At 39.4% G+C, this 17,877-nt stretch overlaps 1 protein-coding gene across 2 annotated transcripts in view; it reads left to right on the top strand.

Annotated features, from left to right (window-relative positions):
• The window catches only part of BAZ2B (bromodomain adjacent to zinc finger domain 2B), a 385,701-nt gene that overhangs the window by 16,729 nt on the left and 351,095 nt on the right, over positions 1–17,877 (top strand). The window lies entirely within an intron of this gene.

Raw genomic sequence — 17,877 nt, forward strand, 5'->3', positions numbered from 1 at the left:
TCCAGCCTGGGTGACAGAGTGAGACTCCACCTAAAAAAAAAAATAAAAATAAAAATAAAAATAAAAAAGGACATTTGGGCCAGGCACATTGGCTCATGCCTGTAATTCCAGCACTTTAGGAGGCCAAGATAGGAAGATTGCTTGAGCCTAGGAGTTTGAGACCAGCCTGGGCTACAGAGTGAGACGCCATCTCTACAAAAAACAAAAAAATTAGCCAGGCATGGTGGCACACACCTGTAGTTCCAACTTCTTGGGAGGCTGAGGCAGGAGGATCACTTGACCTAGGAGGTCGGGGCTGTTAGTAAATCGTGTTTATACCACTCAACAATGCATGAAGTCTTTGAGCAATAGAGCAAGATACCGTCTCAAAAAAAAAAATTCTTCTTGCATGCTCAACATCATTAATTATAGGGAAATGCAAATCAGAACCACAATGAGATACCACTTTTTGCCCACTAGAATGGCTGTAATCAGAATGATAGACAGTGGCCAGGCGCGGTGGCTCACGCCTGTAATCTCAGCACTTTAGGAGGCCGAGGTGGGTGGATCACCTGAGGTCAGGAGTTTGAGACCAGCCTGGCCAACATGATGAAACCCTGTCTCTATTAAAAATACAAAATTAGCCAGGTGTTGTGGCGCATGCCTATAATCCCAGCTATTTGGGAGGGTGAGGCAGGAGAATCACTTGAACCCGGTAGGTGGAGGTTGCAGTGAGCCAAGATCATGCCATTGCATGCCAACCTGGGCAACAAGAGCAAAACTCCGTCTCAAAATAAAAAAAAGAGAGTAACAAGTGATGGTAAAGATGGAGAGAAATTAGCATCCCTGTACATTGCTGGGGAGAAAGTAAAATTGTTTAGCCAGTGTGGAAAGCAGTCTGTCAGTTCCTCAGAAAATTATAGTTATTATATGACTCAGCAATTTTACTTCTAGGTATATACCCCAAAGAGTGGAATAAATACATTTTCACACAAAAATGTGTATATGAATGTTTATAGCAGTATTATTCATAATAGCTCAAAATTTGAAACAATTTAAATATTCACTAATAGATGAATGGAAAAATAAAATGTGATCTATTCACATAATGAAATATTATTCAGCAATGAAACAGAATGAAGTGCCAATAAATGCTACAATATGGATCAACCCTGAAAACTTATGCTATGTGAAAGGAGCTAGTCACAAAAGACCACATATTTTATGGCTCCATTTATATAAAATATGTGGAATAGGCAAATTCCACATATTTTTCAGGAACTGGGGGAAGAGGGGAGTCAGTAGTGATGGGTAATGGGTGTGGGGTATCTTTTGTGGGTGATGAAAATCTATAGTGATGATTGTACAGATCTGTGACTAAAAAGCACTAAATTATATATTTTAAAGGGGTAAGTTTTATGGTAAATGAATTATATTTCAATAATGTTTTAAAACCTCAAAAAATTATATCTTCCTACCAATCCTGACATAGCTGACCCCATGAATGTACTCTTGAAAACATAATAAATGAAAACCTACACTACTGCCAAAGATTAAGATTGGCAGAAAAGTGATTATGAGAATATACAAGGTTTTTTCACTAACACTAAGGAGAGAGCTGGAATGAGAAAAAACATAAATCACATACTTTTCCTCGTAAAATAAAATAAGTTCTAGTCCTTGAAAAAGAGATAAACTTTTTCTCCTACTATTAACTCCCCTTGATTGAAATGAGGTTTGTAATAATCAGAAGGCTCTATAGCCATCTCATTACTCGTTTTTGAGATGGCCATAATACTGTACCAACCCATTTCTATTTTTTTCTATATTCACAATGTAAGAGTAATGGTAAAATAAGTGCAATGCAATTCTTGGATATATGATTCCCCACATAAGTGAGGAAAGAAAGTATCTTGATAACATTATGTGCTGGAGATTATAATCACAGTTTTTTTTAAGGAATTTTAAGGCTAGTTAATAAAAGGAATTTTTATCAATTAAATTAAAAATAAACGAATAGGATCTTATATTTCTAGATGAGATGGAGTAACTGGACAAAATTTAACCTGCTACCTGAAATAAAGAATAGGAATATGTGAAACAAGTGGTTTTTAAGACATTGGGCATTGGGCAACAAAGGACATTGTTTGCTGAGAGGCATTAATCAAACAAGGTTGGCCCTATTATGGTCTCAGCTTACTGCTGTGAGAGACTTTCCAAGCTCTGTCACAGAAAAGGGGAACAGAGACTCATGACTTGAGGAGACATTGATGATAGTCTGTAGAGACCAAGGTCACTAGATATCACAGGGTGCAGTACTGAAGTGGTGAGAGTCACTGCAAGAACTCCAGAGATCTGCAGAAGATCCTTGTCAGGTTTACAGTAGAGTACTCATCAGTATATGAATATGAGGGAGCTACCCAAGGCTAGGGAAAGAACCACTGAAAAGGTTTAGAAGAGGGAAGAGTGTACGCAGTTCTCACAGGAATAGGAATAGTGCCTTTTGCCACCTACCAGACTAGAAAACCTCACTATTTATGGGGCATTGGGTACAATGTTTTAAAAGATCTTGCATCAATAGTGTGGAATCCTTAGCCCTAAACTTAAATGCTCCTGTGGTTCTGTCTGACATATCTTAAAAGCAAGACCTGAAAGGATTAAATCGTTTCCAATTTGACTGCAACCCAGAAAAAAAGCCCAGGAATCTTTATAGTAATACAAACATGTTCAGCACCTCACAAGATAAAATTCACAATATATGACACCCAGTAAAAACACTAGCAGGCATGGAAACAAGCAAAAAAAATAAAAAAGACTAAAATGGTAAAAGTGACAGATAAGGATACCAAAACTTCTTATAACTGTATTCTGTATGTAAGATAAAGCTGGAGAAAAGATCAAACATGTTAAGTAAAAAAATGAATGATATAGAAGAAATCCAAAACAAACTTCTGGTGCTGATAACTATAATGTCTGAGATGGAAAACACAAGAGATGGGATTAACTAGAGGTCATATCTTGTAGAAGAAAAGATTGGTGAATTTGAAGAAATTACAATAGAAAACATTCAAAGGAAGGCATAAAGAGAAGAATTAATTATTAAAAAATGAATAGAACTGCACTAAGCTGTGGGACACCTTCATAAATAACAGATGTGCATCACTTGTATTCAACTATAAATATAGCATAATATATTTGTAATGGGACCTCTTTAAGGAAGGGAAGGCAGAAAAAAATACTTGAAGAAATCATAGCTGAGCTTTTCCAAATTTGATGATAGCTTTAAACCCAGAGACTGAAGAAACTCAAGCCAAAAACCAAGAAACATGAAGAAAACTACGTCAGTGTAGGTCACCATCAAATGGTTCAAAAATAGTAATAAGAGAAAATCTTGAAAGCAGCTTGAGGAAAAAAAAGACATATGACCTACAGCAGGGATCCCCAACCCCTGGGCCATGGACTGGTACCAGTCCTGGTCTGTGGCCTTTTAGGAACTGGGCCGCACAGCAGGAGGTGAGTGGTGGGCAAGAGAAGCTTCATCTGTATTTGCAGCCACTCCCCAACACTCATACTACTGCCTGAGCTCCACCTCCTGTCAGATCAGTGGCAGCATTAGATTCTCACAGGAACACAAACCCTATTGTGAACTGTGCATGTGAGGGATCTAGGTTGTGCACTCCTTATGAGAATCTAATGCCTGATGATCTGTCAGTGGCTCCCATCACCCCCAGATGGGACCATCTAGTTGCAGGAAAACAAGCTCAGGGCTCCCCTGATTCTACATTATGGTGAGCTATATAGGCCTTGTATCCAAAATGTATAAAGAACTCTCAAAACTCAATAATAAGAAAATATATAACACAATTTTTAAAATGGCCAACGAGTTGAACAGACATTTCACCAAAAAATATAAAAGGGTGGCAAATAAACATATAAAAATTCTCAACATCATTAGTAATTAGAGAAATGCAAATTAACACCACAATCAGATAACACCACACACCTATTAGAATGACTAAAATTTAAAAAACAAACTACCCCCTCATTTTGGCTAGGGATGTGGGATATGTGGAGTACTTATTCATTGTTGGTGGGCATGTAAAATGTTATAGCTACTTTGGTAAACAGTTTGACAGTTTTTTAAAAAAATTAAATACATACCTACCATATGATCCAGCTATTCCACTCCTTGGTATATACCCAGGACATGTAATGACATAAGTCTGTGTAAAATTTCTTATATAAACGTTCATAGCAACATGATTTATAATAGCTAAAAGGTAGAAAAAAATCTAAATATTAACCCAAGAGTAGGTAAATAAAACCTGGTATCTGTATAATGAAATACAATTTAGCAATAAAGGAAAATGAACAATTTAAACATGCAAACAATGAGTGAATCTGAAAATTATACTGAATGGAAGAAGCCAGACAAAAAAGAATACATAGTGTATGATCTTATTTATATGAACTTCCGAAAATGCAAAGTAATCTATTGTGATTGAGAGCAAATCAGTCGTTGCATGGGATCCATGGAGTTGGGTAACATGGAAGAGTGGGGGGAAGCACTATAAAGGAGCAAGAGGGGCTGAATGCGGTGGCTCACACCTGTAATCCCAGCACTTTGGGAGGCCAAGGCAGGTGGATTAGTTGAGGTCAGGAGTTTGAGACCAGCCTAAGCAACATGCTGAAACCCCATCTCTACTAAAAATACAAAAATTAGCCGGGCATGGTGGCATGTGCCTGTAACCCCAGCTACTTGGAGGCTGAGGCAGGAGAATCTCTTGAACCTGGGAGGTGGAGGTTGCAGTGAGCCAAGATCATGCTGCTGCATTCCAGCCTGGATGACAGAGTGAGACTCTTTCTCAAAAAATAAATAAATAAATAAATAAACAAATAAATAGTGGGGGAGGGCAAGAGGAAACTTTGGAGGTAAAGGATATATCCATAATCTTTACTATGTTAAGGTTTCCACAAGTATATACGTATGACAAAATGATCTAATTATGCATTTTAAATATGTGCAATTTGTTGTATGCAAATTACAATAAGTTCTCACTTTTCGTGGTTCCAGTATGCAAAAATTTCAGTCAGCATACTTCAGTTAAATCTCATCCATCCTCTAAAATCCTTTAAATTTACCACAGAATATTTATTATGAATAATTGCATAAAGTAAAATGTTTGCTGCTAGCTCTTCAGTCCACAAATCATTACAAATAACAGATGCATGGCATGATCAGTGACCCATCACATTACTTTTTCAAAGTCGTCTGGTGGTGATTTTTTTATTTTATTGGTCGTTGTTCAGTTCATGCACAGACAGCAAAGCATGTAGTTGTGTTGTCTTCTTGTCTCGCAGTAATAAATCTACATGACATTTTACCAAAATGAATAATCAAGGGAATTGGCTAACTGTGATGGTTAATTTTATGTATCAATTAATCTGGGCCATGGAGTGCTCAGGTATTTGGTCAGTCATTATTCTGAGTGTGTCTCTGAGAGTGTTTTTATATGAAATGTACATTTGAATCAGTAGACTGAGTAAAGGAGATTGTTCTCCCTAATGTGGATGTGAATCAGTTGAAGGCCTGAATAGAATAAAAACGTTGATCCTACTGTGAGTAAGAGGAAACAACTCCTGCCTAACTATTGAGCTGGGAGACTGGACTTTTCTTGCCTTCAGACTTGAACCGAAACATTGGCTCTTGGGTCTTGAGTCTGCCAGCTTTCAGACTTAAACTATTGTCTCTCCTGGGTTTCCAATTTGCTGACTGTAGGTCTTGGGACTAATACATAATTGTATGGGTGAATTCCTTATAATAAATATCTTTATACATACATCCTTTTGGTTTTGTTTCTCTGGAGAATCCTGACTAATATAGATTTTGGATCCAAGATGTGGGGTTCTTCTGTAACAAATACCTAAAATGTGGAAGTGGCTTTGGGACTGGGTAAGTGTAGAGGCTGGAAGTTTTGAGATGCATCCTAGAAATATATATGTTTAATGAATGATTGTGGTGAGGGCTCAGAAGGAAAACAGCAGAGCTGGAGAGAAAGCATCTGTCTTTAAGAGAACACATAAATAATCATGAACAGAATGTTAGAATGGTAGAAATATGTATGTTAAAGGCCATTCTGGTAAGCTCTCAGGTGTAAAAGAGGAACAGGTGGCAATCCTTGTTATAAAGGGGCAAAAATCTTGTTTGAATTATGTTCTAGTATTTTGCAGTAAGTAGAATTTTTAAGCCAGGGTCCCCAACCCCTAGCTGCAGATTGGTATGAGTCCATGGCCTATTAGTGTTGCAGGAAGTCAGGGACCCCAAACAGAGGGACTGGCTGAAGCCATGGCAGAAGAACATAAATTGTGAAGATTTCATGGACATTTATTAGATCCCCAAATTAATACTTTTATAATTTCTTATGCCTGTCTTTACTGCAGTCTCTGAACATAAATTGTGAAGATTTCATGGACACTTAGCACTTCCCCAATCAATACCCTTGTGATTTCCTATGCCTATCTTTACTTTAATCTCTTAATCCTGTCATCTTGTAAGCTGAGGAGGATGTATGTCGCCTTAGGACCTTGTGATGATTGCATTAACTGCACAAATTGTAGAGCACATGTGTTTGAACAATATGAAATCTGGGCACCTTGAAAAAAGAACAGGATAACAGCAATGTTCAGGGAACAAGAGAGATAACCTTAAACTCTGACCGCTGGTGAGCCAGGCAGAACAGAGCCATATTTCTCTTCTTTCAAAAGCAAATGGGAGAAATATCACTGAATTCTTTTTCTCAGCAAGGAACATCCCTGAGAAAGAGAATGTGCCCCTGAGGGTGGGCCTCTAAAATGGCCCCCTTGGGTGTGGCCGTCTTCTATGGTCAAAACTGTAGGGATGAAATAAGCCCCAGTCTCCCATAGCGCTCCCAGGCTTATTAGGACGAGGAAATTCCCACCTAATAAATTTTGGTCAGACCGGTTGCTCTCAAACCCTGTCTCCTGATAAGATGTTATCAATGACAGTGGTGCCTGAAACTTCATTAGCAATTTTAATTTCACCCCGGTCCTGTGGTCCTGTGATCTTGCTCTGCCTCCATTTGCCTTGTGATATTCTATTACCTTGTGAAGTACATGATCTCTGTGACCCACACCCTATCCGTACACTCCCTCCCCTTTTGCAAATCCCTAATAAAAACTTGCTGGTTTTACGGCTCAGGGGGCATCATGGAACCTATTGACATGTGATGTCTCCCCCGGACACCCAGCTTTAAAATTTCTCTCTTTTTTACTCTGTCCCTTTATTTTTCAACCTAGCTGATGCTTAGGGAAAATAGAAAAGAACCTACGTGACTATCAGGGGCAGGTTCTCCGATAATTAGGAACTGGGCCACACAAGCAGGAGGTAAGCAGCAGTTGAGTGAGCATTACCACCCAAGCTCCACCTCCTGTCAGATCAGCAGTGGCATTAGATTCTCAGAGGAGCATGAACCCTATTGTGAGCAGTGCATGGGAGGGATCTAGGTTGCACATTCCTTATGAGAATCTAACTAATGCCTGATGATCTGAGGTGGAACAGTTTCATCCTGAAACCATGGCACCCTCCCACCTTGCTCCATCTGTGGGAAAATTGTCTTCCACGAAACTGGTCCCTGGTGCCGAAAAGGTTAGGGACCACTATTTTAAGCAATGAAATTGGGCATTTAGCAGAGGTGATTAAAAAAAAACTTTTTTTAAGGACAGGGCTCTTTCTGTTACCCAGCCTGGAGTACAATGGCATGATCATAGCTCACTGCAACCTTTACCTCCCAGGCCCAAGTGATCCTCACACCTCAGCCTCCTGAGTAGCTGAGACTATAGGCGCATGCCACCATGCCCGGCTAATTTTATTGTTTGTAGAGACAAGGTTTCACCATGTTGCCCAGGCTGGTCTCGAACTCCTGGGCTCAAGCAATCCACCTGCCTCGGGCTCTCAAAATGCTGAGATTACACATGTGAGCCACTGTGCCTGGCCCAGAGGTGATTTTTAAAGCCAAGTATTGAAAATGTAGCATAGGTCCTCCTTACTACTTATAGTAAAATGTAAGAGGCAAGAAATGAAAAAGGAATTGTTAAGGAAAAAGTTATCAGAACATAGAGATTGGGAAAATTCTTAACCTATCCATACTGCACAAAACTTGTTCTGAAGAGAACACGAAGGGTGGTATGGCTGAAGAACCACTTGATAAAGAAATAGTGGGTGTGCCTCCTGGGTGTATTCGTCAATCTCAGCAGAAGCTAGGAATAGAAATGCAATTATAACAACAAAGACACTGCCAGTTTGAACTGAGGACAGAGAAAGACAAGACAGAATGAAGGAAGGCTTTCAGACTTCTTGAATTCTACAGGGCAGGAACGTAGAGCTGTTCAGCTGCAAATGTGCACTATTCTCAAGGAAAGGGAAGAATAACACCAAAGGTGATTCAGAAATCATGAGTGCTGCTACTACCAGCACTAGCCTAAGGGGTAAGACAGCTTCTTAGTTGGTTTCAGAGGGTAATGCCCTCACAGAGAGCCACAGGTGCATGCAGGATCAGACCAAACAGCTGTTGGCATGATATTGCCATCCCAGTAGGCCTGGAAGGTGGGATATCAAGCCAAACACACTTATCTCCAGCCTTAAGATCTAGTGAAGTTTTTCTTACTAGGTTTTAGAGTTGCTAGGGACCTGCCATCATATTCTTCTTCCCTACTTCCCCCTTTTGGAATGGGAATGTCTATCCTATGCATAGCCCACCACTGTATTTTTAAAGCATATAGCTTGTCTGGTTTCACAAGTTCATAGCTGAAGAAGAATTTTTCCTGAAGATGAATAGTACCTTGAGTCTCACCCATATCTGATTTAGATGATACTTACTTAATCCTTTATTAGAGATGGGGTCTTGCTCTGTAGTGCGGTGGCATAATCATAGCTAACTGCAGCGTCTACCTCCTGGGGTCAAGAGATCCTCCCGTCTCAGCCTCCATGTAGCTAGTAATACATGTGACAGCCACTATACCCAGGTTAGATAATATTTAAATGAGACTTGGGCTTTAGATGTTTGAGTTGATGCTTGAATGAGTTAAGACTTTTTTTTTTTTTTTTTTTTGTGTGTGTGTGTGTGTGTGTGTGTGTGTGTGTGTGACGGAGTTTCACTCTTGTTGCCCAGGCTGGAGTGCAATGACACATTCTCCACTCACTGCAACCTCTGCCTCCTGGGTTCAAGTGATTCTCCTGCCTCAGCCTCCTGAGTAGCTGGGATTACAGGTGCCCACCACCACACCTGGCTAATTTTTTGTATTTTTAATACAGATGGGATTTCACCATGTTGGCCTGGCTGGTCTTGAACTCCTAACCTCAGGTCATCCACCTACCTCAGACTCCCAAAGTGCTGGGATTACAGGCATGAGCCACCGCACCAGCCAAGTTAAGACTTTTAAGGCATGTATTTTGTATATGAGAAGGATATGAATTACGGGGGACCAAGGATGGAATGTTGGGCTGAACATTTAGATCTCCTGAAAGTTCATATGTTGAAGCTCTAAACTCCAGTGTGACTGTTTTTGGAAATGGGGCCTGTAAGGGTAAGTGAGATTGTAAGAATGAGGCTTGATCTGATAGGATTAGTGTTTTCATAAGGAGAGATGATGGAGAGCTCACTTTCCCCGTATGCCATGTTAGGAAAGAGCAAGATGGTAGCTGCATATAAGCCAAGAGAAGAGGCTTCAGAATGAAACCAATCTTACCATCACCTTGATCTTAGACTTAACCAGCTTTTAGAACTATAAGAAAAAATTTTTGTGGGTTAAACCACCAGTGTATTGTATTTTGTTGTGGCAACCCAAGCAGACAAATACACTCACAAAGATGAAAGTGAAGCAAACAAGTAAAATGTGATAATGCTGTTGGTGATATTCAAGTCTATCATAAATGGAGTTATAGAAAAAATAGCTGATTATGAAAATGTTGACATTGCTGTCATTCAAAAGATTCTAGATATTAAGTCAGGAACTTAGTATTGGTGAAGTTATCAACATAAATGAAGAAAGTGATTGTGAGGAAAAGTATTAAGATGTCCCAAGGAAAGTGATACAGCAAAAAAGTTTCAAGATAACTCGTGAGATACTTGATAATATTGAAAACACAAAGGATAAAATGATGGAACGTGATCCATACTTAGAAAGGAGTATGAAATTCACCGAGGCATAGAAAAGGTGAACATTCCCTACGTTAATTTATAGGAGAAGAAGGGAAGCACTGTTCATCCTACTCTTGATAGGATTTTTAACAAAGATAAAACATTTTAATTCTCTTTTTTAAATGTTTTAAATTATTTCATACAAAATAAATATTAGTTGTAGTCTTTTTTCATTTTTCTATAATTTATTCCTACATTAGGAAAGTGTTCCATGTATTGCCAAAAATTAGTAAAAGTCACAGGACAATTATAATTTCCCCCATTAATTATTAAGAATGTTTTGGCTGGGCACGCTGGCTCACACCTGTAATCCCAGCACTTTGCGAGGCCGAGGCGAGTGGATCACTTGAGGGCCAGCAATTCAAGACCAGCCTGGCCAACATGATGAAACACCATCTGCACTAAAAATACAAAAATTAGCCAGGTGTGGTGGCTGGCACCTGTAATCCCAGCTACTTGGGAGGCCGAGACAGGAGAATCACTTGAACCCAGGAGGCAGAGGTTGCAGTGAGCCAAGATGGTGCCACTGCACTCCAGCCTAGGTGACAGAGCGAGACTTTGTTTCAAAAAAAAAAAGACAGAAAAGAAAAAGAAAATAGAAAATAATCAATCTATGGAAAACATACTGTAGAACAAGAGAAACATTCTCGTCAAAATTCAATGTGTATAACACTGAAAATTAAGTAGAAGAAAATCCACATTTTCAATTCCTGCTATAAAGTTAAAGAGTAAGCTTGATCTTAATAGAACTTGAGCAGAAAATGCAAACTAAAATAGAAAAATTTCAGAATTAGATAAAAGGGAGTTGAATGATACAAGGAAAGATTCTAAGTAGATTAATGCTTTGCTGGTAGAATTATTTATGTCTATATTAGAGGGAATATGTACCTAGATGTGCAAACATTGTGATACTGAGTTTACCTTGTGAGCAGAGGAGAAAAAAGGAAAAACATGAAAATAATATTATATTTGAGAGATACCTAAGGTATGTTTATAATTTCAAAATAAGAACAGTGTTGGGATAACTGGCTAGCCATATGCAGAAGATTGAAACTGGACCCCTTCCTTACACCATATACAAAAATCAACTCAAGATGGATTAAAGAATTAAATGTAAAACCCAAAACTAAAAACCCTAGAAAACAACCTAGGCAATACTATTCAGGAGATAGGCACAGGCAAAGATTTCATGACCAGACTCCAAAAGCAATTGCAATAAAAGCAAAAATTGACAAATGGCATTTAATTAAACTGAAGAGCTTCCGCATAGCAAAAGCAACTATCAACAGAGTAAACAGACTGCCTACAGAATGAGAGAACATTTTTGCCAACTATGCATCTGACAAAGTCTGATATGCAGCGTCTATAAGGAAATTAAACAAATTTACAAGAAAAAAAACCACTAAAAAGTGGGCAAAGGACATGAACAAACACTTTTCTTTTCTTTTTTTTTTTTTTGAGATGGAGTCTCGCTCTGTTGCCCAGGCTGGAGTGCAGTGGTGCAATCTCAGCTCACTGCAAGCTCCGCCTCCCGGGTTCACGCCATTCTCCTGCCTCAGCCTCTCTGAGTAGCTGGGACTACAGGCGCCCGCCACCACGCCCGGCTAATTTTTTGTATTTTTTAGTAGAGACGGGATTTCACCGTGGTCTCGATCTCCTGACTTCATGATCCGCCCGCCTCGGCCTCCCAAAGTGCTGAGATTACAAGCGTGAGCCACCATGCCTGGCCTGAACACTTTTCAAAAGAAGACATACATGTGCCCAACAATCATGTGGAAAAAAGCTTAACATCACAGATAATTAGACAAATGCAAATCAAAACCACAATGAGATACTAACACCAGTCAAACTGGCTATTATTAAAAAGTCAAAAAATAACAGATGCTGGCGAGATTGTGGAGAAAAAGGAATGCTTTTACACTGTTAGTGGGAGTGTAAATTAGTTCAACCATTGTGGAAGACAGTGTGGCTATAAATCATTTCTTCTAGATTTTCCAATGTATTGGCATATAGTTGCTCCTGGTAGACACTAACGATCCTCTGAATTTCTGCAATATCAGTTGTAATGTCTCCTTTTTCACTCTAATTTTATTTATTTGGGTTTTTTTTCTTTGTCTAAAGGTTTGTCAATTTTATTTTTTTCAAAAAACATTTTTTGTTTTGCTTATTTTTGTTTTGTTTTCTTCATTTCTATTTCATTTATTTCTTCGCTGAGCTTTATTATTTCTTTTCTTCTACTAATCTTGGATTTGATTTGCTATTGCTTTTCTAGTTCTTTTTTTTTTTAATGTTTCATCCTGTCTTATGATGCTGAGCTTTTCCAGTTGTTTAAGATGCATCATTAGGTTATTTATTTGAAGTTTTTCTTCTTTTCGATGTAGGTACTTAAAGCCATAAATTTAGTTCTTACCACTACCTTCACTGTATTCCATAGGTTTTGGTATCTTGTGTTTCCATTATTTGTTTCAAGAAAGCTTTCAATTTCCTTCTTAATTTTTCATTGACACACTGGCCTTTCACGAGCATATTGTTTAATTTTCATGTGTTTGTATAGTTTCCAAAATTCCTCTTGTTATTGAGTTCTGGTTTCATTCCATGTGATTAGAGAATATATTTGATATTATTTCAGGGTTTTTTTGAATGTTTTAAGATTTGTTTTGCGAACTAATTTATGGTCTATCCTTGAGAATGATTCATATGCCAAGAAGAAGAATGTATATTCTGCAGCTGTTACATGAAATGTTCTGTAAATAGCTATGAGGCCCATTTTTTGTATATAGCAGATTAAGTCTAATGTTGCTTTGTTGATTTGTGTCTGGGAGATCTGTCCAATGCTGAAAGTGGGATTTTGAATTCACTATTATCATATTGGAATCTATCTCTCTCTTTAGTTCTAATAATATTTGCTTTATATATCTGGCTGCTCCAGTGTTGGGTATATATGTATTTAGAATTATTATATCCTTTGCTGAATGAACCTTTCTGATTATGTAATGAACTTCTGTGTCTCTTCTTAGGGTTTTTGTTTTGAAATCTATTTTGTCTATGTCAATATAGCTATTCCTGCTTTTTTTGTTTCCATTGGCACCAAATGAATGTTTTTTTCCATCCCTTCATTTTCAGTCTATGTGTATCTTCATGGGTGAAGTGTGTTTCCTATAGGCAACAAATCACTGGGTCTTATTTTTTTTAATCCATATAGCTACTCTGTGTCTTTTGATTGGAGATTTTAGTCTATTTACATTTAGTGTTATTATTGATAAGTAGGGACTAACTCCTGCCACTTTGCTACTTGTTTTCTGGTTTGTTTATTTGTTTTGTGATCTTCTCCTTCACTCCTTCCTTCCTGTCTTCCTTTTAGTTAGATTTTTTTCTAGCGATATGATTTAATTTCTTTTTATTTTTTGTGCATCCTTTTTATGTTTTCTGATTTGAGAGTACTGTGAAACTTGCAAATACTACCTTATAACCCACTATTTTAAACTGATGACAACTTAACACTGCTTGCATAAAAAAACAAATAGGAGAGAGAAAACTAATAAAAACAATATACTTTAAGTTCATCTCCCTGCTTTTTAACTTTTTGTGGTTTCTCCTTGTTTCATTGTAACTGTCTATGTCTAGAAACGTTCTTGTAGTTATTACTTTTGATTGGTTTATCATTTATTCTTTCTACTTAAGAATAATTTACACACCACAATTACAGTGTTATACTATCCTGGGTTTTTTTATGTGCTTACCATTACCAGTGTTTTTTAACTTCAGATGATTTCTTCTTGCTTATTAATGTCCTTTTCTTTCAGATTGAGGAAATCCCTTTAAGATTTCTTGTAGGACAGGTCTGGTCTTGATGAAAGCCCTCAGCTTTCGTTTGTCTGGGAACATCTTTGTCCTTCCTGATTTGAAGAATATTTTTGCTGGATATAGAATGCTAGGGTAAAAGTGGTTTTTTTGTTTTGTTTTGTTTTGTTTTTTTTTGTGTGTGTGTGTGTGTGTGTGTGTGTGTGTGTGTGTGTGTGTGTGTGTGTGTTTTCCCAGCACTTTAAGTATGTTATGCTACTCTCTCCTGGCCTATAAGTTTCCATTGAAAAGTCTGCTGCCAGACATATTGGAGCTCCATTGTATGCTGTTTATTTCTTTTATCTTGCTGCTTTTAGAATATTTTATTTATTCTTGACCTTTGGGAGTTTGATCTGCTTGGTGTTCTGTAACCTTCCTGTACTTGAATGTTGATGTCTTTAAGTTTGGGAATTTCTTTGATATCCCTTAGAATAAAGTTTCTATCCCTATCTCTTTCTCTACCTCCTCTTTAAGGCCAGTAACTCTTAGATTTGCCCTTTTGACGCTATTTTCTAGATCTTTTAGGCATGCCTCATTGTATTTTTATTCTTTTTCTTTTGTCTCCTCTGACTTTGTATTTTTAAATAGCTTGTCTTCAAGCTCACTGGTTTTTTTTTCTGCTTAATCAAGTCTGCTATTAAAAAACTCTGATGCATTCTTCAGCATGTCAGTTGCATTTTCAACTCTAGAATTTCTGCTTGATTCTTTTAAATTATTTCAATCTCTCTGTTAAACTTATCTGATAGAATTCCGAATGACTTATCTGTGTTATCTTGAATTCTTTGAAGCTTCCTCACAACAGCTATTCTGAATTCTTTGTCTGAAAGGTCATATATCTCTTTTTCTCCAGGATTGTTCCCTGGTGTCTTATTTAGTTCATTTGGTGAGGTCATGTTTTCCTGGATGATGTTGATGCTTATAGATGTTCATCAGTGTCTGGACATTGAAGAGTTAGGTATTTATTATAGTCTCCACAGTCTGGGCTTGTTTGTGCCTGTCGTTCTTGAGAAGTCTTTCTAGGTATTCAAAGGGACTTGGGCCCCAAGCCCAATAATGCTGTGGTTTTTGTGGACTCATGCCTAAGGTATCACCTTGGTGGTCATGGATAAGAGCCAGAATTCTCTTGATTACTACGCAGAGACTTTTGTTCTTTTTTCTTACTTTCTTCCAGACAAACGGAGTCTCTCTGTCTGTGCTGAGTCACCTGGAACTGGGGGTATGGTGATGCAAGCACCCTTGTAGCCACCACTACTGTTACTGCAGTGGGTCAGACTTGAAGCCAGCACAGCAATGGGCCCTGCCCAAGGACCTTTCCTTCAGGGTGGCGAGTTCCTCCAGGTCCCCGGCATATCCAGAGATGCTGTCTGGGAGCCAAGGATTGGAGTCAAAAACTTTAGAAATTTACAGCCAGGTGTGGTGGCTCACACGTGTAATCCTAACAATTTGGGAGGCTGAGGTAGATGGATTGCTTGAGCTCACAAGTTCGAGAACAGTGTGGTCAACATGGTGAAACCCTGTCTCTACAGAAAAATACAAAAAAAATTACTCGGGCATGGTGGTGTGCACCTGTAGTCCCAGCTACTTGAGAGGCTGCAGTGGGAGGATTGCTTGAGTGTGGGAGGTTGAGGCCGCAGTGAGCTGTGATCGTGCCACTGCACTCCAGCCTAGGTGACAGAGGGTCTCGAAAAAAATAAAAATAAAAAGCCTTAGCAATTTACCTGATGTTTTATTTTACTATGGCTAAGCTAGCACTCAAACCACAATATAGAGGCCTTCCCCAGTGTTTCCTCTCCTTTCCACAGGCAGGGGAGCTTCTCCTTGTGGCCAGCACCACCACCAGTCCATGGCAGGTTCTGCCAGGCCACAGCTGATGTTCAGTTCAAGCCCAAGGACTCTTTTGTCAGCTTGTGGTGAATGCTTCCAGGCCTGGGACTCACCCTCAGGACAGTGGGCTCCCCTCTGGAGCCCTTCCCCAGGCAGGTCCAGAAATTCTGTCCAAGAGCCTAGGCCTGGACTTAGGGACCCTTAGAGCCTGCTTGTTGCTCTACCCCACTGTATACAAGCTGGTACCTAAGGTGCAAGACAAAGTCCCCTTTACTTTTTCCTCTACTTTTCTCAAACAGAAGGAGTCTTCCACCATAGCCACCACAACTGGGATTGTGCTGGGTCCCACCTGAAGCCAGTACATCTCAGAGCCTGAGGCCCACTGTGTACTCCCCAGGTATTGCTGCTGGTTATTCAGGGCCCAAGGACTCTTTAGTCAGCAGGTGATGAATCTTCCCAGGACTGGGTCCTTCCCTTGAAGGTAGTGGATTCCCTTTTGGCCCAGGGTATGTCTAGAAATGTGATCTGGAAGCTAGTGCCTGGAGTGGGGGCCTCACAGCTCTGCCCAGTGCCCTATCCTGTTGTGATTGAGCTGGTTTCCAATATGCAAGACCAAGTCCTCTTTATTACTCTTAGCTCTCCTTGAGCAAAAGGAGGGAGGTCACTTTCATTGCTACAAGCTGGATTGCCTGGGTTGGGAGAGGGATGGCGTAAGCACTCCTATAGCCACCCCAACTAGTATCTTCCTAGGTCACATGCCACCACAGTTCCCTGGCTCTTAGCCCAGCCTAGCATTAGGATTTGCCTAGGAATTGCAGTCCTTGTGTCCTATACTGTCTTTCAAGTTTACCTAGGATCTCAGAGCACTTCAGCCCACAGTGGTGAGGCTTGTCAAGAAACTCAAGTGCTGACCACTGCGATGAGTGATTTCCCTCTGTCTTGTTCTGATCCAAATGCTCTAGTCCAAAAGCCCCCTCCATGCACAGGTGCCAGCTGAGTCCAGCACAGGTTTATTCTTCACCATGACGGGGCATCACTGAGTTCAGTAGAAGTCTCCCAGGAGCTGCATTCTCCCTCCCCACAGTGGTGAGAGTTTCTCTCCATGCAACACAACTACCATCAGGAGGTGGGAGCGGGGAGGCAGTGGCAATTCAAGACCATCTCTCCTGCCCTCCTCAATGCCTCTTTCAGGAATATGAAGTTAAAGCCAGGTACTGTGATTGCTCACATTACTTTTGGTTTTTGTGATGGTGTGCAGATAGTTAATAAAATTTGGTGTTCCATTTGGGGGTTGAGCAGTGTAGGCTTCTATTCTGCCACCGTGCTCTGCCCCCCCTTACCCACTTTATGTTTTTTCTATTTGTTTTGTTTTGTTTTGTTTGAGATGGAGTCTTGTTCTGTCACCTAGGCTGGAGTGCAGTGGCATGAACATGGTTCACTGCTGCCTTGACCTCCCAGGCTTAAGCAATCCTCCCACTTCAGCCTCCCTAGTATCTAAGACTGCATGTGCTACCACACCTGGCTATTTTTTAAATTTTTTATAGAGACAGGGTCTCCCTATGTTGCCCAGGGACTTTTTGTTTTAAAGAGTAAGATACCTCTTGATTATCAGTTTTGCCATTATGGACCATTATTATCTAAACAATGCTTTAGATATTTGCATGGTTTCAATTAAGCATGTTTTCAATTAGGAAAAGAGACTCCTGTTTAAAGCTGGTAAAAAGAAGCTACAGAAATGTCCTCTTATGATACCTAAAAATATGCACTATAACAATGTTAAAAAGAGGAAGGGAAGAATAGCAGAACTAGACAAGAAAAAAAAAATAAGAAACAAATTATTCACCAGCAGCAACCAGAAATAACAAACAGGATAGAATTTCATCATACATTTCAAAAGATGATAGCCAAGGAAAGAAATAGAAAATTTCCTGAAGCATAGTATGGCGCCCAGCACCACATCTGCTCCGAAAAAGCTGTGATCTTGAGACTCGTCATTAAGATACCTAAAATAGTAGAG

Source organism: Hylobates moloch, unplaced genomic scaffold, assembly GCF_009828535.3.
Source record: "Hylobates moloch isolate HMO894 unplaced genomic scaffold, HMol_V3 SCAFFOLD_1, whole genome shotgun sequence".
Classification (NCBI taxonomy): Eukaryota; Metazoa; Chordata; class Mammalia; order Primates; family Hylobatidae; genus Hylobates; species Hylobates moloch.